A 27,246-nucleotide genomic window follows, 5' to 3' on the forward strand; every position below is an offset into this window, starting at 1 on the left:
ACGCCTCCTCTTTTTCACTTTCAAGCTCATCCTGCACACGACCACTCGATGTTGTCTAGCACCACTCTCCCCTGCCATCACTTTACAGTCTCCAATCTCCTTCAGGTTACCCCTTCTGCAGAGTATGTAGTCCACCTGTGTAGATCTTCCTCCACTCTTAAACATCATCCTGTGCTGTTCTTTCTTCTCAAAGTATGTATTGACTATTGCCAAATTCATCCTCTTTGAAAAATCAACCACCATTTGCCCTTCCACATTCTCTCTCTTACACCATATCTGCCCATCACGCCCTCATCTCCTCTGTTTCCCTCGCCAACATCTCATCTCATCTCATCTCATTATCTCTAGCCGCTTTATCCTGTTCTACAGGGTCGCAGGCAAGCTGGAGCCTATCCCAGCTGACTACGGGCAAAAGGCGGGGTACACCCTGGACAAGTCGCCAGGTCATCACAGGGCTGACACATAGACACAGACAACCATTCACACTCACATTCACACCTACGGTCAATTTAGAGTCACCAGTTAACCTAACCTGCATGTCTTTGGACTGTGGGGGAAACCGGAGCACCCGGAGGAAACCCACGCGGACACGGGGAGAACATGCAAACTCCGCACAGAAAGGCCCTCGCTGGCCACAGGACTCGAACCCGGACCTTCTTGCTGTGAGGCGACAGCGCTAACCACTACACCGCCGTGCCGTCCCCTCGCCAACATGTCCATTGAAATCTGCTCCTATCAGCACGTGCTCCTCCTTCGGTATACTTTCTACGACTTCATCCATCTTTTCCCAGAAAAACTCTTTCTCTTCAATCTTACATCCAACCTGTGGGGCGTATGCACACACAACATTGATTACCCCTCCTTGAATCTCCAACTTCATGCCTATCACTATCTGACACTCTCTTCACATCAATCACACTGTAGACCAATTTTCCCCTCAAAACAATACCAACACCATTTCTCTTTCCATCGACTTCATAATAAAACAACTCGCATCCACCTCCAATGTTCTTGGCCTTGCTTCCCTTCCACCTCATCTCCTGCACATGTCCAACTTCCTTCTTTCCATCATACCTGTTAACTCTTTCGCTCTGCCAGTCAATGTTCCCACATTCAGTGTTCCTACCCTCAATTCTAAGCTCCTTCCCTTCCATCTTTCAAGCTTTCTCCTAACACGTCTCCACCCTCTCTTTCTCCTTCTCTGTTTTGGCGCAACAGTAGCATACTTTCCACCGGCACCCTGTTGACCAACAGTACCGGAGGCGGTCGTTGTTAACCCGGGCCCCGACCGATCCAGTATGGTATTTCTCTTTTCAATCTGCATGTTAGATTTGGCACAGTTTTACACCGGATGCCCTTCCTGATGCAACCCTCTCTGCAGACCGGAAATACCCCTTGGAAATCCCCAATCACAATAAACACCCTCAATCACTTTGCTGCTTCACTGGTACCATGACGCCTCAGCGCACAGGTGAGCACCCTTGCACTGACGTCACATTTAATAATAATAATAATAATAATTTATATAGCGCCTTTCTCATACCCAAGGTCGCTTTACAATTACAAGGAAAGGGGGGGGGGAGTCCCCCAAATAAAGTTCAGGATGTCATTCCAATGGTGCAGTAGCCACAGTCCCACCAAAAGGCACACGAAAATAAGTCCCACACCGCCTGCACAGCCACCGCGACGCCACCGGGCAACACCACCCAGAACACCGCACCATGGATCCACAAAGCAAGCACAGAAGCACCACCGCCCAGAGCGCTGTATGTCCCAAACTGTGCATAGCTGCCATGATGTCACCAAGCAACATCACTCGGAACACCGCACCAAGCACAAAAGCACCGCCGCACAGAGCGCTGGACAAACATGATGTTAAAATGAGAAACGAGCTCACTGCAGTCCATAGCAAGGAGCACAGGCATCACCCACAGCAAACCAAGGCCTGGAGGGAACCAATGGCCAAAACTGGGTCCGGAGCTACACCACAACCGGCGGACAAAACGCTCAAACAAAAACAAACATCAAACTACACAAAACACAAAAAAGAAAAACAAAAGATAAAATAAAATAAAAAGCTTCAGTGAGAACCGGCAGCCAGAATGCGCACGGCATACTCTTGATTTACCTTAGCAACCATTGTTACCCTATGCCTGGGGGACAAGCGAACTTTGTTTACATACTGTTCACATACTGAAGCCAAGCGAAGATGTCCGAAGAAAACTACAGCTAAAAAAGCTCTACGACTGGATTACTTGGATAATCTAAGTCAGAAAGAAGCAAAGGATAGATATACGTGCAAATTAGAGGGTTTTAGCGGTTATGATCCGGACAAAATTCCTTAAAATGACTGGCGTGACGGTGCAGATTTGTGGCCGAGCATTAGTGTTAGCTACATGTTCGAATATGCCTTCTTTTCCCCAAAGAGTCCCGACACGGGCTTTTTCCCGACATCAGCTATTGGGAACAGAATGTTGCAAAAGCCAAAACATTTACTCTCAAAGGACTCCGACTTGAACTGGGGGTTCGATGGTATTCCCTCCTGGCCCTCCATGTCTCAACAACTCCACGGACATCTAGTTACACACCTATCTGCACTCGATCATTTATACAGTGACGCTTATTATTGTTAAAACAATATCTGAAGTGTAATTTTTTGTAAAATAACAAAGTATCTTGTTCTAGATTTTCAGACAATATTGTAAGATTTAATTTAAATTTTATCTAATAGTGGATGGTACAATAATTACATTATTAATTGATACAATAATTACATGTACACGTTTGAGCAGTGTTATTGCTCAAACGTTGTTTATTCTCAGGTGCTTTTGGCGTTTTAAGTATTAAGTAGGCCAAAGTATAACGGGCATTTGTGCAGGAAATGCTGTCTGCAGGTTTTTTTTTATTATTTTGTTTTCTAACTGCAACAGAACTCATTTAAACTTTTGGTTTGTGGTGTTCTGGCAGTGGTTCAGGTACTAAAACAGCATTATTATACAATAAAAAGCGACAGTGTCAGTACCACCATAAAATGCTCCTAAAAGTCACCAGATGCCACCAAATGGGCTCCCTTTTTTCAAAATTTTCTGGGGGAGGCCCCCTGGACCCCCCCAATGAGAGGGGGCAAACCTCGCTCATACCCCACGTGTGCCGACATACTCTTCACCATACAGGATAGAACACACACACACATATATGGGTCTGTCTCAGAAACTGGGTACTGTGGGGATCCCCCACTAAATATACTCACAGTCAATAAACTATACGGTTTTGAATGGTGATGGTTTTAATTTGAAATAAAATAATGAAAGAAATAATACAGATAAAACTAAATCTTTGATGTGAATATTCAGAATCTGGCAAAAATTCTGCAAATTTGTGGGAAAATAGTGGCTTGATCTGGGACATGATAAATGGTTGACTACATCGCATTCCCTTAAAAAGGTTGTAGTCCACTGAAAAGTCACTAATTGTATTTTAAGTTGTAACTTTATACACCTAAGGATTGGTGCGCTCACAGAATAACCATAACTGTAATAAAACATCATGCAAAATATTTGATCATCATTGTAACTCCATTTTCCGCAAACCCAAAACCAATACGATCGTGTGTTTTGATCTAAACGGAAAGGCTCAGGTCGAGGTCACGACCTCACCAAAAGTAGGAACTTAAAATCACTACGCCATATAAACATTTAGTTATAAATCTGTGATTTTGTTTTTTAAAACGAAAGCTGAAAGTTATTTATAGAATATGTTTCTTACAGAATATGTTACGATGGTAGCTGGTCTTGTATGAATTTCTGAGCTATAAAATGAGCTGCGGTCTATTTTTTACCGTAGCGTGTTATTTGTGTGCGGGGAAGGACACACATTAACAATTTGCATGTGTAGAATGGAATTTTCCACTCCAACAGTTAGAAGTTGATCGTGCTTCCATTTGCGGTCTTTCGGTTACGCGAGTGATCTGTTCGGACGTTATCACTGAAAAGGTGAGTTTTGACAGTTTTATTTTGTTTTAGTCTTGCAGTATAAGGCAACAGAATGTTTCTTTTTCATCTTACTTTCATATTTCGTAGTGTTTGAGTATTTTTGGCCAATACTTTTGCAACCATGGCCAATTTAGATCGAACTTTTAATAGAATCTACGGGCAGTCATTTTGCCCCGCCCCCACTCCGTCCGGTGCGGTAGTGATGTCCCGTTGCTCGCACGCTGCAGCAGAGACCCGCGCGACCTTCAGCCGGTACAGTCGCTGTTCTTTTACCACCGCCGTTATTCTCATCTTTCCGGTGTGTTCTTGATTTTTCCATTGTGTCCTATTTCGCCATATCAAATACCCAAACTGTATCATATTATTCATATTTAAGTGAATAATCAATTCAGTCATCATAACTTGGCATTTTTAACCCAAGCAACCAAAAAGAGGAAATTTATTCAATATTTTCACTCATCTGTGAAGGAGGGGCTTTAATTCTTCATGATGTAGTTATTTTATATGGAAATCAATTTTACAAAAGCATTTGAATTGTAATCAAAAAAATGTTCCGCAGTGGAGGCCAGATAAAGCAAGATATTATCTTTATTCTTATTAAACATGACAAAAGAAACATTGAGTGTTAGGTACAGTGGGGCAAAAAAGTATTTAGTCAGTCAGCAATTGTGCAAGTTCTCCCACTTAAAAAGATGAGAGAGGCCTGTAATTTTCATCATAGGTACACTTCAACTATGAGAGACAGAATGAGAAAAAAAATCCAGAAAATTACATTGTCTGATTTTTAAAGAATTTATTTGCAAATTATGGTGGAAAATAAGTATTTTTGGTCAATAACAAAAGTTCATCTCAATACTTTGTTATATACCCTTTGCTGGCAATGACAGAGGTCAAACGTTTTCTGTAAGTCTTCACAAGGTTTTCACACACTGTTGCTGGTATTTTGGCCCATTCCTCCATGCAGATCTCCTCTAGAGCAGTGATGTTTTGGGGCTGTCGCTGGGCAACACGGACTTTCAACTCCCTCCAAAGATTTTCTATGGGGTTGAGATATGGAGACTGGCTAGGCCACTCCAGGACCTTGAAATGTTTCTTACGAAGCCACTCCTTCATTGCCCGGGCGGTGTGTTTGGGATCATTGTCATGCTGAAAGACCCAGCCACGTTTCATCTTCAATACCCTTGCTGATGGAAGGAGGTTTTCACTCAAAATCTCACGATACATGGCCCCATTCATTCTTTCCTTTACACAGATCAGTCATCCTGGTCCCTTTGCAGAAAAACAGCCCCAAAGCATGATGTTTCCACCCCCATGCTTCACAGTAGGTATGGTGTTCTTTGGATGCAACTCAGCATTCTTTCTCCTCCAAACACGACAAGTTGAGTTTTTACCAAAAAGTTCTATTTTGGTTTCATCTGACCATATGACATTCTCCCAATCCTCTTCTGGATCATCCAAATGCTCTCTAGCAAACTTCACACGGGCCTGGACATGTACTGGCTTAAGCAGGGGGACATGTCTGTCACTGCCGGATTTGAGTCCCTGGCGGCGTAGTGTGTTACTGATGGTAGCCTTTGTTACTTTGGTCCGAGCTCTCTGCAGGTCATTCACTAGGTCCCCCCATGTGGTTCTGGGATTTTTGCTCACCGTTCTTGTGATCATTTTGACCCCACGGGGTGAGATCTTGCGTGGAGCCCCAGATCGAGGGAGATTATCAGTGGTCTTGTATGTCTTCCATTTTCTAATAATTGCTCCCACAGTTGATTTCTTCACACCAAGCTGCTTACCTATTGCAGATTCAGTCTTCCCAGCCTGGTGCAGGTCTACAATTTTGTTTCTGGTGTCCTTTGACAGCTCTTTGGTCTTGGCCATAGTGGAGTTTGGAGTATGACTGTTTGAGGTTGTGGACAGGTGTCTTTTATACTGATAACGAGTTCAAACAGGTGCCATTAATAAACGTAACGAGTGGAGGACAGAGGAGCCTCTTAAAGAAGAAGTTACAGGTCTGTGAGAGCCAGAAATCTTGCTTGTTTTTAGGTGACCAAATACTTATTTTACCAAGGAATTTACCAATTAATTCATTAAAAATCCTACAATGTGATTTCCTGGATTCTTTCCCCCATTCTGTCTCTCATAGTTGAAGTGTACCTGTGATGAAAATTACAGGCCTCTCTCATCTTTTTAAGTGGGAGAACTTGCACAATTGGTGGCTGACTAAATACTTTTTTTGCCCCACTGTAAATGCAAAAAAAAAAAAGTAAAATTAGAAAATTAATTTTTTGACCATAATGTCCCAAATGAGAGACCAGTTTCTGAGACAGACCTATATATCTATCTATATTCTACCCACATTCACTGGATATGAGCAATCGCACATTCTGATTGGCTACTCTATTACAAGGTTATCAGCTCATATACCGTGGGTAGAGAAAAACAAAATGTTGGCGCATGTTGCTGAACCAACTGAGGGCAAAATAATAACTCTACTCGAAAACAAAACCACAAAAACTGTTATCATGTATTTTAAAAAAAAACAAAGAACTAAAAGAATATAGTTTTTTGTTTATTCACCCCCCACCCTACAAAAAAAAATCTGCTCCACACTCCAGCCCAGTCGGTGCACCTTTAAGTTGGTTTGCCAAACACCCCCCCCCCCCCACACACACACACCACACACACACACACACAAAAAAAAAGCAAAATATGGAATTAAAGTATTTGATGCTAAGAACATTTTTTTTTCTCAAGAATTATTATCACATTTTCACAAATTGTTCCTGTCATTTCGCCGGTTTGTTTCCATTCTAAGCGGAAATTATTTTGTCGGACATTTTGTATTAAGTTTTTATTTATCAAATTTGCAAAAAATAAAAATGCCCTGTTTCTAAAAATCCAGTGAATGTGGAGAGAATAAAACAGTAATTCCACTCAATCTCATACATGGCTTATAGACAACTTGCTGCTACACACCTCGTCGGCTATCAGCTCATGAATGACTCGATTTTGTAGAATAACTGTTATACACACACACACAGAGTTGTGGTCAGAAGTTTACATACAGTGACATGAATGTAATGTCATGGCAATATTTGGGCTTTCAATGAGTTCTCTGAACTGTTGTTTCTCTGTGGCAGAAGGTACAGCATACATCTTCTCATCTCATCTCATTATCTCTAGCCGCTTTATCCTGTTCTACAGGGTCGCAGGCAAGCTGGAGCCTATCCCAGCTGACTACGGGCGAAAGGCGGGGTACACCCTGGACAAGTCGCCAGGTCATCACAGGGCTGACACATAGACACAGACAACCATTCACACTCACATCCACACCTACGGTCAATTTAGAGTGACCAGTTAACCTAACCTGCATGTCTTTGGACTGTGGGGGAAACCGGAGCACCCGGAGGAAACCCACGCGGACACGGGGAGAACATGCAAACTCCACACAGAAAGGCCCTCGCCAGCCATGGGGCTCGAACCCAGGCCTTCTTGCTGTGAGGCGACAGCGCTAACCACTACACCACCGTGCCGCCCAGCATACATCTTAAAAAAATTTAAAAAATCACCTAGAATTCGGTGCACAAATTTCTTTGGGTTTTCTGAAATCAACACAGGGTCAAAAGTATACATGAAGGGCCAAAATTTTACATACAGCACACCTAATATTTGGGTAAAATGTCTCTTTGCAAGATTCACCTTGACCAAACATTTTTGTTTGTTCATGAACAAGCTTCTGGCAGAATTCTGGTTGGATATTTCATGACTCTTCATGGTAGAATTAGTAGAGTTCAATCAAATTTGATTTTTTTTTTCTCGGCATGGACTCAACTTATAAGCACGGTCCATATATTTTCAATAGGGTTGAAGTCAGGACTTGTTTTAAGCTTAATGTTAGCCTGCTTTATCCTCCACAACCAGCTCTGATGCGTGTTTGGGTTCACTGTCCTGTTGTAACTCCCAAGTCCCAAGTCATGTTCAAGTTTCTGATGGTTTATGCTGAAGAATTCTGAGGTAGTCCTCCTTCTTCATTATTCCATCCACTTTGTGCAATGAACCAGTTCCACTGGCAGCAAAACAGCCCCAGAGCATGATGATCCTACCACCACCACCAGCTGGTACAGTGCCCCTCTGTACATGGTGGTCAGTGTGGCCAAACAACTCAATCTTTGTTTCATCTGACCATACAACTATCCTCCAGAAGGCATTTTTCTTTGTCCATGTGGTCAGCTTCAAACTTTAGTTAAACTTGAATGTGTCAATTTTGGAGCAGGGGGTTATTTCTTGGATAGCAACCTCTTCGTCCATGGTGATCTGATCTGTAGACAGTGATCCATCAGCTTCCAGTTCATGGCAGGGCTGTGCCATGGTGGTTTCCAGGTTGTTCCTGACCATCCAAACCAGTTTCCTTTCAGCTGAGGGTGACAGTTTGGGTTTTCTTGAAGCAAAGTGGCTTGGCAAAGTGACTACACCTCACAATAACTTGGATACAATTGTTTGAACTGATCTTGAAATTTGCAGTTGTTTAGAAATGGCTCCAATAGACATTCTGGAGTTGTGTATATCTGCGATCCTCTTTCTCAGATCTGCACTGAGCTCCTTGGACTTTCCCATTGTATTGTGTGTTGGTCAATCCAATGAGTGCTGTAAACAAACCCTTTTAACGAAGGCAGAGAGAAGCTACCAGCTGTAGTCAATCATAATCACTAACAGGAAGTTAAGAGACCTCAGCCTTGGCAAGGTAAGAGACATTTTGGAAGTTTCGGCACCTCTGAATTAATAATCTAAGTGTGCGTATGTACATTTTTGAACCTGTATGTATAATTTTGACCCTGTGTTGATTTCAGAAAACCCAAAGAAAATTAAAACTTGTGCACCAAATTCAAGTGTTTTTTTAATTAAAGATTTATGCTGTCCAATCATTCTGCCACAGAAAAAGAACAGTTCAAAGAAATTACTGAAAGCCCAAATATTGCCATGACATTCATATCCAAGATGACATTCATGTCCCTGTATGTAAACTTCTGATCACAACTGTATCTAATGTGTTAGATGTTGGATGCATGCATCAGGTTCAGGTTCAGCTGCTCAAATATATCTCCACCAAGGACCTTTTTGGCATGTCACTGGGACTCAAGAGCGCCTACAGTCATCGGAAGGACAAAGATGGTAATAACTCCTGAAAAGGAATGACAGGAGAAAAATAAATACACAAGACAGCAGGAGCGCCAGAATAAATCTCATCCAAATCCCGCCAAGGTTGACACAAATAAAAAAGTAACACCGAATAAAATGACGGAGGTGAAAAATAGGATCCCTTTCAGTCCATGGAGGGCAACTTTTATTGGCAAATGTTATAAGGGAAAATGTCATGGCAAGCATGTGAAATACAAGCTGGGCAAGGTCAACAAAGTGTCCTGGAAGTGCTAGTAAAAAGGAACGATATTTCAGCCATAAAAAAACATCATATGGACTAATATACAGTGCATGTACCATATATATGGATACACATCTCCTTGTGTGTATCAGGTTGGTCTTATTACGCATTCTGAGATAGATTTTTCAGAAAGACGGCAGTGCAAACAGCGTCAACCATTACCCATAATTCCCCCCGCCTCCTCAGATTGCTTCAGATTCATGGTGGTAATTACATTTAAAGCCAGCTGATTAAATTTACCCATCCCTCACACAATTGTTTCCTATAAATCTTTCTGAAAAATGATTCTGATTAAAGCCTTTCGGAATTCTCCCGAGCAGGGATCATTTAGATATTTATTTGAAAGGAAAAACAAAATAAAACAAAACAAAAGGACAGGAAACAGCGACAGAGAGGAACAGGGAGATGAGAGATAAAGGGCTTTCCTTTTCAGAACAGAAGTCTCCGACTTGCTCATGACCTTTATCTTTTCATCTTGGTGGAGGAAAGACCATCTCAAGCCCCGTCCTTACGGAGATTATTTTGTTTTTGATTTTTGTTATTGTTCTATTTATTGCACAGTGCTGTTGAATTCTGGAATGTCTACGGTGAGTAGGTGTCGTGATGGATTCTGTTCATTATCTAAGCATAATAATACACAAAAACACAAACAATAAATTGCTATTTTTGGGTAAGCCATGGCCTAATGGTTAGAGAAGCAGATTTGGGACCAAGAGGTTGCTGGTTTGATTCCCTGGAGCAGTAGGAAGTGCTTCTCAACAAGAGGCCTAGCCCTCAACTGCTCCCCAGGCTGCTCTGGGTTTGTTGTACATTGCTCTGGACAAGAACATCTGCTAAACACCATTAATGCAATGTGTGAAGCTGTAACTAAGTTTATCAGTGTCTTCAAGATGGATGGGTTTGGCTTTGTGGTTACATGACAAGCTGTGTTTATTGCAGGGCTTTGAACCGGTTCAAGGAACAAAAACGAAAACCGGGAACTTTTTCTATTTCACATGGAACAGAAACGAAACCAGAAACTTTATTATTTTTTATGTTCCGGAACAGAAACGCTTATTAAAAATAATGGTAACCGGTTAATACCGGTTTTGATTTCATTCCTCAAAGTTTCCGTAGCCTACAAATAAAAAAGCCATTCTTCTCCTGCGCAAGTTTCTATGACCCGCTGGGGTTCACTTCCTGTGTGACGTTCGCTGACTGAATGGAGAGAGCGGGAGGGTGGACTACTATCACGTCTCCACGTGATAATAAGTGAGTAAGTGCATTACTGAGTGTCTGAGCAAAGAAGAGCCTGAACGTTGCAACCTCCCTATTGGCTGTTTGTAAAAATGTATCAATTGTTGCTCTTCCCACGGGAATCATCACGGGCTCGAGAGACGAGACCTGACGAGTTAGTTCGTTGGTAGCAGAACAAAATGTCTGGACACAAATCGGGTTTTCAGAAAAGGAAAGAAAATAAACGGAGAGTTGAAAATACAAAAAAGGAGGCAGAAAATGCAAAACGAGTTTTAAGGTAGGACAAATGGTTACTTTTTAAGGCAGCCCGCCGTGGCTGCAGGCTTTCAGTTGTGTCATTGAATGGTTACTTTTCTGAGGCAGCCCGCCGTGGCTGCCTGCAGCCTTATTTATTATAGCCCATTTAGTTAAAATAGTTGATATAAAATGTTTATAGTTATAGTTATGTGATGGTTGTCCTGATTTAGACTGGTGTTTTTTGTTTTTTTGTTTTTTTTGGGGGGGGGGTTGTGCGATGTTGCACCCGGGTCCAGATTAGGGCAGAAGCGGCCCTGGCTACATTTCAGGTATAGTTTGTTTTATGAATGTATGTACTTGCATAGATGTGTACTTGGTCTTCCAATATGGCGCCTAACAAAATCTCGCGGCGCGGTGACGTCATGCGGTAGCCCTCTATAGGGCCTGACTAGCCTTTGGTAACACACTAAACAAATTATCTTTCATTTTTGGCACTTTTTCTGTTTGTGTAGATGGGAAGACATTCTGAGAATCCAAATCGCCAACATTTGAAATAATAATTGTTTTGAATTATTTCTTGTCTTATTTAATGAAGGTTGTAATAGAATTAGCCTACATTTGGCTTAAGCTGGATGAGACAGAGACATAATTTTATAGCCATTTGTTAAACAGCTGACAGGGAACGTAATTAACCGTTCCGGGAACGAAATTTTTTTGTTCTAACCGGTTCGGGAACGTCTATTTAATGGTGGAACCCAAAACCAGAAATGTTAAAATTCCGTTTCTGTTCGGAACGAACCAATAGGAACAAAATTCTGGTTCAAAGCCCTGGTTTATTGTCTTGTTAACTCCAAGAGAGAACAACAACAATAAGAATGATGCAAGTGAACTAACTTGTTTTGTTGATATTGCTGGGTTTCAGTCACATGACTTTTCTTTGCGGTTTTACAGGAAGTGAAATAGCTGGTGGTCTAAATGCCTGCCGTAGTGCAAACAACTAGCGATAACTTATCAGAGTACGCTCGTAATCTAGAAGCCACTGCTGGCTTTAGATATATTAAGAAGATTGCTATGTGCAATGGAATCGACCCCTACAGTCTGGGAAAGAAGGATTTGTCATATGATCTCGAAAACTACCCTTCAGTCGAGTTCCCCGACATCTTGAACTATCTGGTGTTGCAGACGTCCTTCTACACCGCAAAACAGATGAAAGCGTGGAAGACTATGGAGGCTTACAACTTTTTTGTATGTGGCTGGGTAAAGGACCTCGCGATCAAGGTGCTGCCGAATGAATCCTGTATTGTTTTTTCCCGTGTAAGTATGTTTCTTTTAAGCTTTTCATTCGCGTTTTTACAACGAAGCGCTGCAAGTTGAAGTGTAAACAAACAACACTTTGCTTGATTCTCACTTGTGTTGGCTCTTATCTCTCAGCTAAATCATTCACAAAGATCATCAGAAACCCCTTTAAAGACCTGGATCTTAGTTCAACAAGATGGAGAAGTGATCATGGCGCATTGTAACTGTACGGCTGGGGAAGAATTTTATCATAACCTTCATGCGTATGGACTTTGTGAGGAGTAAACAAAGAAACGGCTGGGGACTTCAGTGCCCCGTGACTAAAAAAGTACCATAAAATAACGACACAGCAAGAAAAGTACTTGGAAAACAGTAAGGACAGAGCTGAGAGGGAAATACAAACCAAGTGATCACTGCAAACTCGAGCATGCTTCGACTCAGCTCCCTTCGATTTCAGTGAGAGGTTCAAAAGCCTCTTTTCTCCATATCTTTTTGTGAAATGCTGTGTTCATTCACCCTTTTTTATGAGTTCATCGGGAACCCTAAAGAAACTTTTATCAGTTTCATGGTTTGATCGATTCAAACAACCTAAAACAACGCAAGCGTAAGGCATTTTTCATGCAAGCAATGCACCTTCTCTGTAGAAACACCTTTGGTAGACTACCAGCTAAAGTTTTGAATAACTAATGAGGCAGATGCTCTCGCCTATAGTCAGCTGGAATAGGCTCCAGCTTGCCTGTGACCCTGTAGAACAGGATAAGCAGCTACAGATGATGGTTGGATGGATGGATGGATGAGGCTGATGTGACATCACGTGAAACTCAGCAAAGACAAGTATTATACTTTATTCTTCATTGCATGTGTCAAGATGCGACTCTGAACTTGGTTAATGAAACATTTAAGGGGTTAAACACATTAGTCCTAAAAAGAAAGAAAGAAAGAAATCACTGCAAGAAGCAATGAGGGGCCCAAGCATCAGAGCAGGGAATAGTTGCCTTAGGAACATCATGGCATTTTGTCAAGAACATTGCTGTCTCCACTCACAGCAAGTTTCATGGCAACTGACTAAAGATTTCATTAAATCCCACCCCCTCCCTTCAGCCCTCCCTCCAAAACCACACCTCCAAAATATAGGTCAAAGATTGGACTTCCTGTTTGATTGCTTTGCCGTTGAATAGGATCTCAGAACAGGAAATGGCAACATGTTCTGATGTCCGGAGTTAACTTGTTTTGCAGATATACAGTGTGTAACTATAAATGAACAAACAAACAAAGAAACAAACCAATAAAAGAAAGAACGAATGGAAAGAAATCACTGAAAGAAGAAATGAGGGGCCCAAGGATGCCAGCAGGGAATGGTTGCCATGGGAACATCATGTCATTTTGTCAAAGCCATTATTGTCTCCACTCACAACAAGTTTCATCTCAACTGACTTAAGGTTTCATTAAATCCCTTCAGCCCTCCCTCCAAAACCACGCCTCCAAAACACTGGACTTCCTGTTTGGTTGCTTTGCCATTGAATATGATCTCAGAACAGAAATGGCAACATGTTCTGATGTCAGGAGTTAATGTGTTTCGCAGATATACAGTATGTAACTATAAACAGATAAACACAAGTGTTATTTGGCAAATTGTTGTGGTGTAACAGGACTAAAACACTTCGGGGGGTGATGTTATTGGAAAATGATCAACTCCACATTGTGGTCTGCATTACACCAGCACATGGTTTTATTCTTTACTTAATAATCACAAATTTTGCCAAACCACCAATGTGAGCACATTGATAAAATATGTCAGATCTCACGAACTGCCTGACTTTCAGTTAATACCTGCGTTCAATTAACGTTCTCCTCAATCACCACTTTGCAACGAAGAAACAGGAGGATGTGAGGAGCACGTGTATGCTGCGTTAAGCCAGATTCTCAGATTTGTGACAAATTAATCTGATAATTGCATCAAAATCAGAAAACACTCCACTGCATACTGAACACATCAGGTTCGTCAACAATGCCTGGTGGATCGATCCTGCTTCTTTGAAATCGCTTGAGAGAGGAATGTATTTAAGCTCACTGAAAAGAAAGAGATTCTGAGCAAGTTCTAAACCGAGTTAGGACAGGTTGAGAGGGCAAGCAAAGGAACTCTTAATGAACGCTGGAGCTTTAGAGAGGGCTCTTCGCCTACCATGTGTGAGGATACTTCAGAAAGTTCTCAGCCTCCCTCACCCAGAAAACATCACAGGAGAAAAACTGTTCCTGCATTATTTTTCTACGCAGTCTCCTTTAACTTTAATGCACTTGGTCCACTGATGTTCAAGCTTCATTACCCCTTTGCAGAGAAAGAAGGTCACATCTTGAGCCTCTAGATCCTCCTTAACAGCATGGATGACTTCATCATCACTGAAAATGGCGACCATGTGAGTGGGATTTCAGTTTAGGGAACAGATAGAAGTCAGACGGTGCCAGGTTGGGTGAGTAAGGTGCCTGGGGCAATGGTTCAAAGCCACATTTGGCTGCTGGTTCCCTGCCACCTGTACTGTGTGGACGGGCGCATTGTCCTGAAGCAACAGCACGCCAGCTTGAAGTGTGCTGTTCCTCTCCTTTTTCCTTTGATTGCTTCTTTCATTTGAGTTTTTGTGGACATACAAGACTTTATGCCCTAAAATAGGACTTGCACCCCTTGTTTCTGGGTGAAGCCAAGAACTTTTTGAAGTACCCTCAAACAATGGCTCTTTAAGCACACAATGGCTCAATCAGGCCATTTAGACACTTATGTACTTTATGTGCTTTAACACACAACAAAGAAACAAATGAAGAGAGACAGGGAGAGACAGAGAGAGCAAGTGCTAGCTATCGAGAGACGTTTTAGGGACCATATCTGGGGGATGGTGGGTCTTGCTACTGCATTTCAATGAGATCTGAGAGGCTGAGTTTTACCCCAAGGCTAAAAAACACACTCACACTCAGCCTGTTCAGCGCCTGAATACCAATCAGTTCTCCGTGAAGAGGTCATGACCCGGCTGAGGTCATCGGTCAGCTGGTCAGGGGAGTTTCAGAAAGCTGAATGCTGAGACAGCCAGCTACCAATTTATGTGGATGAGAAAGTGGAGGGGCACAAAGGGGAGAAAAGTAACTTCATTTATTGCAATAAAAATAGTTGCGTGTATATATGGCGGCATGGTGGTGTAGTGGTTTAGCCTGGCTAATGCGACTTCAAAGCTCTCCGAGCATTTGGTCTGGCCAAGCTATTAAGCCAAACCATTTCCCAGAGCCCGTGGTTGACCCGCCTCCCTGAAATGCCTCAGTTTGCTACTGGTCGAAGCCAGAAAAGGCTGTGACGAAGCTTAAACCGATCACATCACTCTTTCCTCTGACGTATGTGACGCGACGGGGCTAACTGGTAGATTAAACTCTTACCGAAGCCGGTCGGGAGCAAGGCGAAAACGTCCTTCCTTTCAATAAATACCTCCAGGGCTGCTCTTTGCTCCGTTTTCAATGAGAACTTCCCGTTGAATGCTTTCAATACAGCATCTACCGCTGTGTTAAAGGCTTGCCGCTGCTCCATGTTCGTGATGTGAATGAAGCGCTTCCGGCATAGATTCTGTAAACAATCTATGGCTTCCGGTCGCAGTTCTACTACGTCACTGCCTTGAACACGCCTCTACCCAGGGCCGTTGGAGATGCTCAAAGTTGATTGGTTCCCGATTTTTCGGGAGATTGGAAATGCTGTAGATAGCCTGCCTGGCCAGACTAAGCTCGGAACAGGCCCTCATGTTGCGTCACGCTTAGGATGGGCGGGCCCAGGCTAGTAGTGGTTAGCACTGTCACCTCACAGCAGGAAGGTCCTGGGTTTGAGCCCAGCGGCCAGCAAGGGCCTTTCTGTGTGGAGTTTGCATGTTCTCCCTGTGTCTGCGTGGGTTTCCTTCGGGTGCTCCAGTTTCCCCCAGTCCAAAGACATGCAGGTTAGGATAATTGGTGGCTCTAAGTTGACTGTCGGTGTGAGTGTGAATGGTTGTGTGTCTCTATGTGTCAGCTCTGTGATGACCTGGCGACTTGTCCAGGGTGTACCCCACCTCTCGCCCATAGGATAGGATCCAGCTTGCCTGCGACCCTGTAGAACAGGATAAGTGGCTACAAATAACGGATGGACATTGTGCTGCCAGACCACACCCCTTCCACTGCGAGAGAGAGAGAGAGAGGAGATGGAGAAGTGGGAGTTCACCTGGAATAAGTTAAGAATAAGTGAGTAACTATTTTTGCTTTGTTTTATTCACAACAGTTATTAACTTATCAGCACACAGTGCAAGAATTCGTTTTTGCACATCACTAAAATTGAAATCATAGCTTGTCCTGATCTAATTCAGTGACCATATAGTTGGAAGACTTAGCTAGCTTGTAGCCGCATGGTCACTTAGCATTCATGATTTGACCTGTAACAATTATACCGTAGGTTGGTACAAATATTTCGGTTTTAAATTGACGCGTGTTGATGTTTAAGCATTAGAGTTATTTTGTGTGCGATTTAAGTTTACCATTTGAACCACAGCTAAAGATTATTCTGCATCTAAGTGTGATTAGAAACGCGGGCGGAACGCCGACACCACATTGTAGAAATGCCATTTGAAATGACTTGGTGAAGTAATGAGCTAGTTTGGCCTATTTTTAATCACCTTTCTACACATTAGCACATAAAATATACCATTATTATTGCCACTGTTTGTGCATTTCACATTTTTTTTTTTCCATATTCACAGGATATGAGTCTGTTGAAAGAAACAGAGCGGTTGCTATCCGTGGCTTGATGGTGCATCTCAGAGAAAAGGAGGAAGATCTCTTCAAAGAGCATTTGGTTGGTAAATCAGACACTTAAAGGACATGGGACATGAAACATAAATGCACGCTATATCAGTTTCTTTCCATTAAAAATATGAAATAATTGCATCAACAAATACAAAATTATCTATTAAATTTAGCAAAATCGTTATATTCGTGATGATTATATGGCGTTTCTGCTCAAGCTCCGATATGCATATTTTACAACCAGAAGAGCCGCTGTCACGTGATCATACGTCACAAGAACTTTCGGGTACAGCACAAGCGGGTAGATGAATATGGAGAAGTGTGAATCGTGATGATGACGAATGCGACAAAATAGTTTTTGTGTCTTGGATGACAAGAAAATTGTTTCGTTTTTAGAGTGTTTAACGTACATTGAACATCATGGTGTATTGCGACCTCCCAGTCAGTCAGACGCGCTGTCACTCCTGTTAGCAATGTAGCTAGGCTCAGCATGGCCAATGGTATTTTTTGGGGCTGTAGTTAGATGCGACCAAACTCTTCCACGTTTTTCCTGTTTACATAGGTTTATATGACCAGTGACATGAAACAAAGTTCAGTTACACAAATTGAAATGTGGCGATTTTTTTCTATGCTATGGAAAGTCCGCACTATAATGACAGGCGTGCTAACACCTTCTGCGCGCTTCGACAGCGCATTGATACCTTCACTCGGAGTTGTACCATTTTTTTAGACAGGGCGGACGGACCAGGGCATTCGCCCGCCTGGCCGTGCCCGACGAGGAGCGCTCTCGGCCGGCTTGGGAGGCAGACGGCAGCCCCTCCTGGAAGTGTGGTTTTACCATGGGCCTCATGCGGTAAGGATTAGTATTATAATTTTGGGTGTATCAATTATTGATTATCATAATTAACCCCGCCGACAGTAGTCGGAGGGGTTATTATTTTCACCTGCGTCAGTCTGTGTGTGTGTGTATCTGTCTGTCTGTCTGTCTGTCTGTCTGTCTGTCTGTCTGTGTGTCTGCAAGATATCTCAAGAACCAATGGATCGATTTGGACCAAATTTTGTACATGTGTTGCCAATCACCCAGGAAGGAAATCATTACATTTTGGAGGTCAAAGGTCAAAGGTCAAGGTCATAGCAGAACTTTGAAATTTTCGCCCAATGTATTTTAATAGGGAAAAGGCGGGGTTTGCACTCGTTAGAGTGTCCCTGTCTAGTTCTGACTCGTTTCGCCATTTTGAATGTTTTCATCTCGGACTCTGGAAGCATTGTATCTCAATCAATCTCGAAAAATATCAGCAAAAAAAACTAGCTTGCAACGGACTTTAGCTAGATCTATGATGAACTTTCAATGTATGATACAAAAATAATACTTCTTTCAACAGATCATTAGCCTTTGAGCAGAATTGTTTTTAACTTACCAGGAAGTGTTATCGAGCCGACCGCTTTCAGTTTCATGGGGACTGAATGAACTCTCACTCTCAGAATCATCTGACCCGTCAGAGTAAAGACAAGATCTATGTTCATGTGAATTTCCAGCTATCGGTTCGAATTGATAGGGTCTAACTTCACATCTCTGTGAAACATCGGGAATGTCACTGTCGATGGTGTCCATTTCGGTAACCTGTTTACATTAGATTCCCAAGCGCTGGCTCCTTGGAAAGTTTTTGTGACGTCACGGGTCACATGACTGCTTAGCTAATTAACGAATCATTGTTTTACGCTGATGTATAAAAAAGTTGAATAATGTGATGATTTTCACATTTTTGACGCCCTGCAGTGATTTAGATGGCATTTCTTATGTCCTTTATACATAATTATACCCAGAAAAAAATCCATGTCCCATATCCTTTAAGTTCACAAATACATCACAAGTACTGATGCCAGGATGGTGGGGATATTGCCAATGAGGATTGTTGTATCCAGAGGTGCTACAATGTCTGATCCAGCCAGTGCAAAGATCGTGATAGAGGGAACAGAAGTCCTGGAAGACCTGGATGTACCCAGAGCTTGTGCTTTGCAAATGGGGCTGGTATATGCACTCAACCTCAGCTATCGAAAAGAATTGAAAAACACTTTTGACGTGTTTCAGAAGGTGTTCCTTGAGCTGGATGGTCTGAAAACCAGTCCGAAGGTAATGTCTCCAAAAAACAAACTGCTGTATTAAAATGTGAAGAAAATGGCTGTTCACAAATTCAAGAGGATATGTTGTTGCACTGTTCACAAAATTTTATTCAGCAACATACAACATGTCTACTGTTGAAAGTTGGTAGCTAATTAGGTGCGCCTAGCTAAAATGAATGCAGCTTAAAGGAGAACTGAAGGCAATCTTTTTATTATCAAAATTCTTTCTATCTAATTTTATTAAATATAGGAATGCACTTTTGATTGCTATTGTGTCACTGCTATAGCAAGTTATGAGTGTTTGAAATATGCTATGTAATATATCAGTCCATATCAAAGCAATGGGCGTAAACGAGATTCGTTGAGATTTCCGTTGAGTACAGCGGAAATCAAAGTGACCGACATCTGCCAACGTTGTCAAAAGATGCACACACCCTCTTTCGAATGCTGATGTAATCAAGCTGGAAGTTTTGTTTGTTTTGATAGCAATCAGGAAAGTTTGAAAAAAAGTCAGCAGTAATCGTCATTTAAACTCGTTTTTGTGCAATATTTTGTTTGGAAAACAGTTTTCAAAATGGTGGCACTGACACCTGGCTGACACTTCATGTTTTGAAGTCTCGCACAAGTCTCGTGAAGATCGCGCGGATAAGCGACGCCTGCCGTGGACCAAACGAACTAAATTCAACATGGCTAAAAACCCAATAGACCGATAAGAAGAATATTTTAATTGCAATTAGTTGCCAATATGAGTCATGATATAAGGTTACTAAAACCGAAAATGTAATTGAATAACACATTAATTAAGAAATAAAGCAAGTTTAAAAAATGACTTTAGTTCTCCTTTAATATAACAGCACTGCAACAAATCGTATCAGCATGAATGTTACAATGGTCACTGTTCTTGAGACAGCTTTAAAGGTTTGTTATTTTAACTTTATGGTCATGTGTATTGTGACGTTGAACTATATTGTGTGCTATTGAGTTGTTATATACAGTGGTGCTTGAAAGTTTGTGAACTCTTTAGAATTTTCTATATTTCTGCATAATGACCTGAAACATCATCAGATTTTCACACAAGTCCTAAAAGAAGATAAAGAGAACCCAGTTAAACAAATGAGAGAAAAAATATTATACTTGGTCATTTATTTATTGAGGGAAATGAGCCAATATTACATATCTGTGAGTGGCAAAAGTATGTGAACCTTTGATTTCAGTATCTGGTGTGACCCCCTTGTGCAGCAATAACTGCAACTAAATGTTTCCGGTAACTGTTGATCAGTCCTGCACACCGGCTTGGAGGAATTTTAGCCCATTCCTCCATACAGAACAGCTTCAACTCTGGGATGTTGGTGGGTTTCCTCACATGAACTGCTCGCTTCAGGTCCTTCCACAACATTTCGATTGGATTAAGGTCAGGACTTTGACTTGGCCATTCCAAAACATTAACTTTATTCTTCTTTAACCGTTCTTTAGTAGAATGACTTGTGTGCTTAGGGTCGTTGTCTTGCTGCATGACCCACCTTCTATTGAGATTCAGTTCATGGACAGATGTCCTGACATTTTCCTTTAGAATTCACTGGTATAATTAAGAATTCATTGTTCCATCAATGATGGCAAGCCGTCCTGGCCCAGATACAGCAAAACAGGCCCAAACCATGATACTACCACCACCATGTTTCACAGATGGGATAAGGTTCTTATGCTGGAATGCAGTGTTTTCCTTTCTCCAAACAGCACCTCTCATTTAAACCAAAAGTTCTATTTTGGTCTCATCTGTCCACAAAACATTTTTTCAATAGCCTTCTGGCTTGTCCACATGATCTTTAGCAAACTGCAGATGAGCAGCAATGTTATTACTGGAGAGCAGTGGCTTTCTCCTTGCAACTCTGTCATGCACACCATTGTTGTTCAGTGTTCTCCTGATGGTGGACTCATGAACATTAACATTAGCCAATGTGAGAGAGGCCTTCAGTTGCTTAGAAGTTACCTTGGGGTCCTTTGTGACCTTGCTGACTAATACACGCATTGCTCTTGGAGAAATCTTTGTTGGTCGACCACTCCTGGGGAGGGTAACAATGGTCTTGGATTTCCTCCATTTGTACACAATCTGTCTGACTGTGGATTGGTGGAGTCCAAACTCTTTAGAGATGGCTTTGTAACCTTTTCCAGCCTGATGAGCATCAACAACGCTTTTTCTGAGGTCCTCAGAAATCTCATTTGCTCGTGCCATGATACACTTCCACAAACATGTGTTGTGAAGATCAGACTTTGATAGATCCCTGTTCTTTAAATAAAACAGGGTGCCCACTCACACCGGATTGTCATCCCATTGATTGAAAATACCTGACTCTAATTTCACCTTCAAATTAACTGCTAATCCTAGAGGTTCACATACTTTTGCCATTCACAGATATGTAATATTGGATCATTTTCCTCAATAAATAAATGACCAAGTAGAATACTTTTGTCTCATTTGTTTAATTGGGTTCTCTTTATCAACTTTTAGGACTTGTGTGAAAATCTGATGATGCTTTAAGTCATATTTATGCAGAAATATTGAAAATTCTAAAGGGCTCACAAACTTTCAAGCACCTCTGTATATATATATATATATATATATATATATATATATATATATATATATATATATATATATATATAATTTAAGTATATATCACTGTGGATATACAGTAAAAAGTGTGCACACCCCATTAAAATAATAGGTGTTTCAAATGTAAAAAAAAAAAAATGAGACCACGATAAACAATGTAAAAACTTTTCCCACCTTTAATGGACCATAGGCTCTGGCTGGGCCATTCCAAAACTTTTTTGGGGTCATTGTCATGCTGAAAGATGAAATTCCTCTTCATCTTCAGCTTTCGAGCAGACTCCTGAAGGTTTTGGGCCAAAATTGACTGGTATTAAAACTGTTCACAACTCCCTCCACCTTGACTAAAGCCCCTGTTCCAGCTGAAACAACCCCAAAACATCATGCTGCCACCACCATGCTTCACCGTGGGTATGGTGTTCTTTTGGTGATGTGCAGTGTTGTTTTTGCACCAAACATACCTTTTGGAATTGTGGACAAAAAGTTCAACCTTGGTTTCATCAGATCATAACACATTTTCCCACATGCTTTTGGGAGAGTTGATGTATTTTTTTTGCAAAATTTAGCCGGGCCTGGATGTTTTTCTTTGACCCTACCTCATAGTCCAGACGTATGGAGAATACGGGAGATTGTTGTCACATGTAGTACACAACCAGTACTTGCCAGAAGTTCCTGCAGCTCCTTCAGTGTTGCTGTAGGCCTCTCGGCAGCCTCCCTGACCAGTTTTCATCTTGTCTTTTCATCAATTTTGGAGGGACGTCCAGTTCTCGGTAATGTCACTGTTGTCCCATATTTTCTCCACTTCTTGATGACGGTCTTCACTGTGATCCATGGTATATCTAATGCCATGGAAAAAATTTTGCTCCCTTCTCCTGACTGATACCTTTCAACAATGAGATCCCTTTGATCCTTTTTTCCCCCGAACAGATTTGTTTGTTTTTCAAATGAATTGTACAGGTTATAGGTCACATTAAAGGTGGGAAAAGTTTTGAAGTTATTTATCATGGTCTCATTTTAACAGGGTGTGTACACTTTTTATAGCCACTGTGTTTATAATATATATATATATATATATATATATATATATATATATATCTGTGTGGAGTTTGCATGTTCTCCCCATGCCTGCATGGGTTTCCTCCGGGTGCTCCGGTTTCCCCCACAGTCCAAAGACATGCAGGTTAGGTTAACTGGTGACTCTAAATTGACCGTAGGTGTGAATGTGAGTGTGAATGGTTGTCTGTGTCTATGTGTCAGCCCTGTGATGACCTGGCGACTTGTCCAGGGTGAACCCCGCCTCTCGCCCGTAGTCAGCTGGGATAGGCTCCAGCTTGCCTGCGACCCTGTAGAACAGGATAAAGCGGCTACAGATAGAGATGATATATATATATATATATATATATATATATATAAATATATATATATATATATATATATATATATATTTGGACAAAAGTTGGCATTGGTTTTACAATAAACCATTTTGATCATAAAACTGAAATTGCATGTAATTTATCCTGACTGAAGTGCCATAAGTTACCCTCAGTAAAAAAAATACACTAGCTTAACCTAAAAAAAAAATAAGGTAACAATTTGCACAGACATGTGCAAATGAAATAAAATAAATAAATAAAATGAAAAAGTTAAAATGGTTTAAATGAGATCATTTGGTCACTTAATATCACCAGTATCTTTTCATTAAAATTAAGTTGGTTGACCTTAATTAAGTTACAAAGTTGAACTAAAGTAATTGAGTTAGTTAAACTAGAAAAGTCTCATGGGATTTACTCAATAAATAGCTGAGTTGGAATGATTTAAAAAGATCCGGGCAAATTGTTACCTTCGTTTTTTTAAGTTGAGCCAGTGTCATTTTTTTAGACCGTAAGTAGAGCAGTCTGTAGCTTCAGTGATAAATAATGCATGCTTCAGGGCCAGACTTCACAACACAAACCTCACCCTGTCTACACACATCACTCTGTTTTGTGGGTGTATTTGTGCGCGCGCGCGTGTGTGTGTGTGTGTGTGTGTGTGCATGCGTGCGTGTGTGTGGCCCTGCCACTCTCACCTCTGTCTAAAGCTTTGAGAAGATTCCAGCTGCATCCTGGACCATTAAAAGCTAACATGAAACATGGGAGGAATTTTAAATGTTGATTAACAATCCAAACACAGATCGGAACGCGGCCCCGATTGGCCCACCGGGCCCCACACTGATGTTGTAATTCAGCTCCACAGCAGCCCATAGTATCAACTGTACAAACTGTAACCATTTGAATCACACTGCTGTCTTCAGGTAACGGGTTTGAGACACACACACACACACACACACACACACACACACACACACACACACACACACACACACAGAATATGAAAATAAAACGCATATGAACTGGTCCAGAAAGAATGAAAAATGCAAAGAAAAGAACAAAGAATGAGAGAAAGAAAAACAAACAAAAATAAGCAAACCAATAAAAAAAGAGGGAGAAACAGTTGGAGAGTGAAAAAAACTGATATGTTGACATTCTGGGAAAGAAAGAAAGAAATATAAATGCATCAAATTAATAAATTAATAAACAAATAAAGGAGAGAGAGAGAGAGAGAGAGAGAGAGAGAGACCAAACAAGAGACTGGCATTATGGGCAAGAAAGAAAGAAAGAAAGAAAGAAAGAAAGAAAGAAAGAAAGAAAGACTAAGAAACAAGCAAACAAAAAATAAATAAACAAACCATTAAAAAGAGAAGGAGAGAGTTGCAGAGTGAAAAACTGGTAGATTGAAATTATGAGAAAGAAAGAAAGAAAGAAAGAAAGAAAGAAAGAAAGAAAGAAAGAATACATCAAATGAATACATTAATAAACAAATGAAGAGAGAGAGAGCAAACAATAGACGGGCATTATGGACGGGGAAAGAAAGAAAGAAAGAAAGAAAGAAAGAAAGAAAGACATTAAATGAATAAATTACTAACCAAATAAAGGGGAGAGAGAGAGAGAGAGAGAGAGAGAGACCAAATGATAGATTGCTATTATGGGCAAGAAATAAAGAAACAAAGAAAGACAGCAAGAAAGACTAAGAAACAAGCAAACAAAAAATAAATAAACAAACCATTAAAAAGAGAAGGAGAGACAGTTGCAGAGTGAAAAACTGGTAGATTGAAATTATGGGAAAGAAAAAAGGAAGAAAGAAAGAAAGAAAGAAAGAAAGAAAGAAAGAAAGAAAGAAAGAAAGAAAGAAAGAAAGAAAGAAAGAATACATCGAATGAATACATTAATAAACAAATAAAGAAGAGAGAGAGAGCAAACAATAGACTGGCATTATGGATGGGGAAAGAAAGAAAGAAAGAAAGAAAGAAAGAAAGAAAGAAAGAAAGAAAGAAAGAAAGAAAGAAAGCTACATGAATGTGATATAACTGGTGAAGGAATGAATAAATAAATTAAAAAAAATCAATAAAAAGAGAGGGACAGACAGTTGGAGAGTGAAAAGCTAATAGATTGAAATTATGGGAAAGAAAGAAAGGAATTTAAAGCGACATGGATGTGATGTAAGTGGTGAAGAAAGGACTGTTTATAGCTGCTATAATGTCAGGGATAACAGTGACGCTTTAAAGCTGCTTCTGGTAAAACCGCCATCTCTTCTTCTTTTCCATCTTCACCTGACAAGCTTTCATAGTTTAGGCCAAAAGTTATATTCCTGACAAGTATCATTTATCATGTTCGCTGATGACATCGCTAACGCTCCTATAGTGAGGATGAGAAAGTGGAGTTTTACATGACAAGCGCAGTGATACACACGGTGAAACGTCCCAGTGCTGTTTCTGTGGAATATCAGCACTCTTGGAATGTCGTTCGACCAATCAGATTAGTTTAGCGAAACTAACTGTTGTTTAATTGTCCATCACAGCACCTCTGACAGTAGCTCAGGTCTCCTGTATATTAGTGCGCCTGTTGTTACGTTACAGTTTCTATAGCAACAGCTCATTCACTGGGACGTCTATGGTGGATGCTCCACATAAATGTGCTTTACAGTATTTCTTTACATGCTCTACATATTCATTTATGCTCTATGAATTTTCTAAGCCAGTGTATCATGATTTTTGAAGATTTTGTCCATCATATTCCTATTGGTTGCTGAGGTTTGGTTTTTTTTTTACAGTAATGTTTGTAACACAGTTTAATGCGGGACTGCACACATCTCGCTGTGCATGTACAATCACCATAAAAGGTATTAATCCATCCATAACCGCTTATCCTGTGCAGGGTCGCGGGCAAGCTAGAGTCTATTCCAGCTGACAATGGGTGAGAGGTGGGGTACACCCTGGACAAGTCACCAGATCATCGCAGGGCTGATACATAGAGACACACAACCATTCACACTCACGGCCAATTTAGAGCCACCAATTAACCTAATTCTCCACATAGACCGCCATCGGCCACTGGGCTTGACCCTAGAACATTCTTGTTGTGAGGCAACAGTGCTAACTACTACACCACCATGCCTTAAAAGTTCATCTCATTATCTCTAGCTGCTTTATCCTGTTCTACAGGGTCGCAGGCAAGCTGGAGCCTATCCCAGCTGACTACGGGCGAAAGGCGGGGTACACCCTGGACAAGTCGCCAGGTCATCACAGGGCTGACACATAGACACAGACAACCATTCACACTCACATTCACACCTACGGTCAATTTAGAGTCACCAGTTAACCTAACCTGCATGTCTTTGGACTGTGGGGGAAACCGGAGCACCCGGAGGAAACCCACGCAGACACGGGGAGAACATGCAAACTCCGCACAGAAAGGCCCTCGCCGGCCACGGGGCTCGCACCCGGACCTTCTTGCTGTGAGGCGACAGCGCTAACCACTACACCACCGTGCCGCCTGCCTTAAAAGTTATTAATCATAATCATTACCATATTCAGAAACATATTCATATCCGTAATCATATTTGGAAACATTTGTATTTGTTATCATGCCCATAATCATGATCATATTATCATAAATATATTAAGAAATATATCCATAATTATAATCATAATCATATTTCTCATCATATCTGCAACCATACTTGGAAACATATGTGTGTTCATAATTATATCCATAATCATATTCAGAAATATATTCATATCCACAATCATATTTGTAATCATATCTGTAATCATATTCAGAAATATACTCATATCTGTAATCATATTCAAAACCATATTTGTCATCATAATAATATATATAACCATATTTGCATTCATATTCACAACCATATGCATAATCATAGACAATCATATTCATAATCAAGTCCATAATAATATCCGTAATCATATTTGGAAGTATGTTCAAATCCGTAATCATATTTGTAAGCATGTTCTGGGGGAAGCTATGGCCTAATGTTTAGAGAAGTGGCTTTAGGACCAAAAGGTGGCTGGTTCAATTCCCTAGATCAGCAGGAATGGCTGAAGTGCCCTTGAGCAAGGCACCTAACCCCAACTGCTCCCTGAGTGCTGTAGTGTGGCTGCCCACTGCTGTGTGTGTTCGCTGCTTCAGATG

General features: G+C 41.1%; 1 protein-coding gene across 3 annotated transcripts in view; it reads right to left on the reverse strand.

Annotated features, from left to right (window-relative positions):
- The window catches only part of LOC132891447 (receptor tyrosine-protein kinase erbB-4-like), a 962,854-nt gene that overhangs the window by 338,929 nt on the left and 596,679 nt on the right, over window positions 1-27,246 (reverse strand). The gene's annotated exons all lie outside the window — the stretch shown is intronic.

This window comes from Neoarius graeffei, chromosome 9 (assembly GCF_027579695.1).
Source record: "Neoarius graeffei isolate fNeoGra1 chromosome 9, fNeoGra1.pri, whole genome shotgun sequence".
Classification (NCBI taxonomy): domain Eukaryota; kingdom Metazoa; phylum Chordata; class Actinopteri; order Siluriformes; family Ariidae; genus Neoarius; species Neoarius graeffei.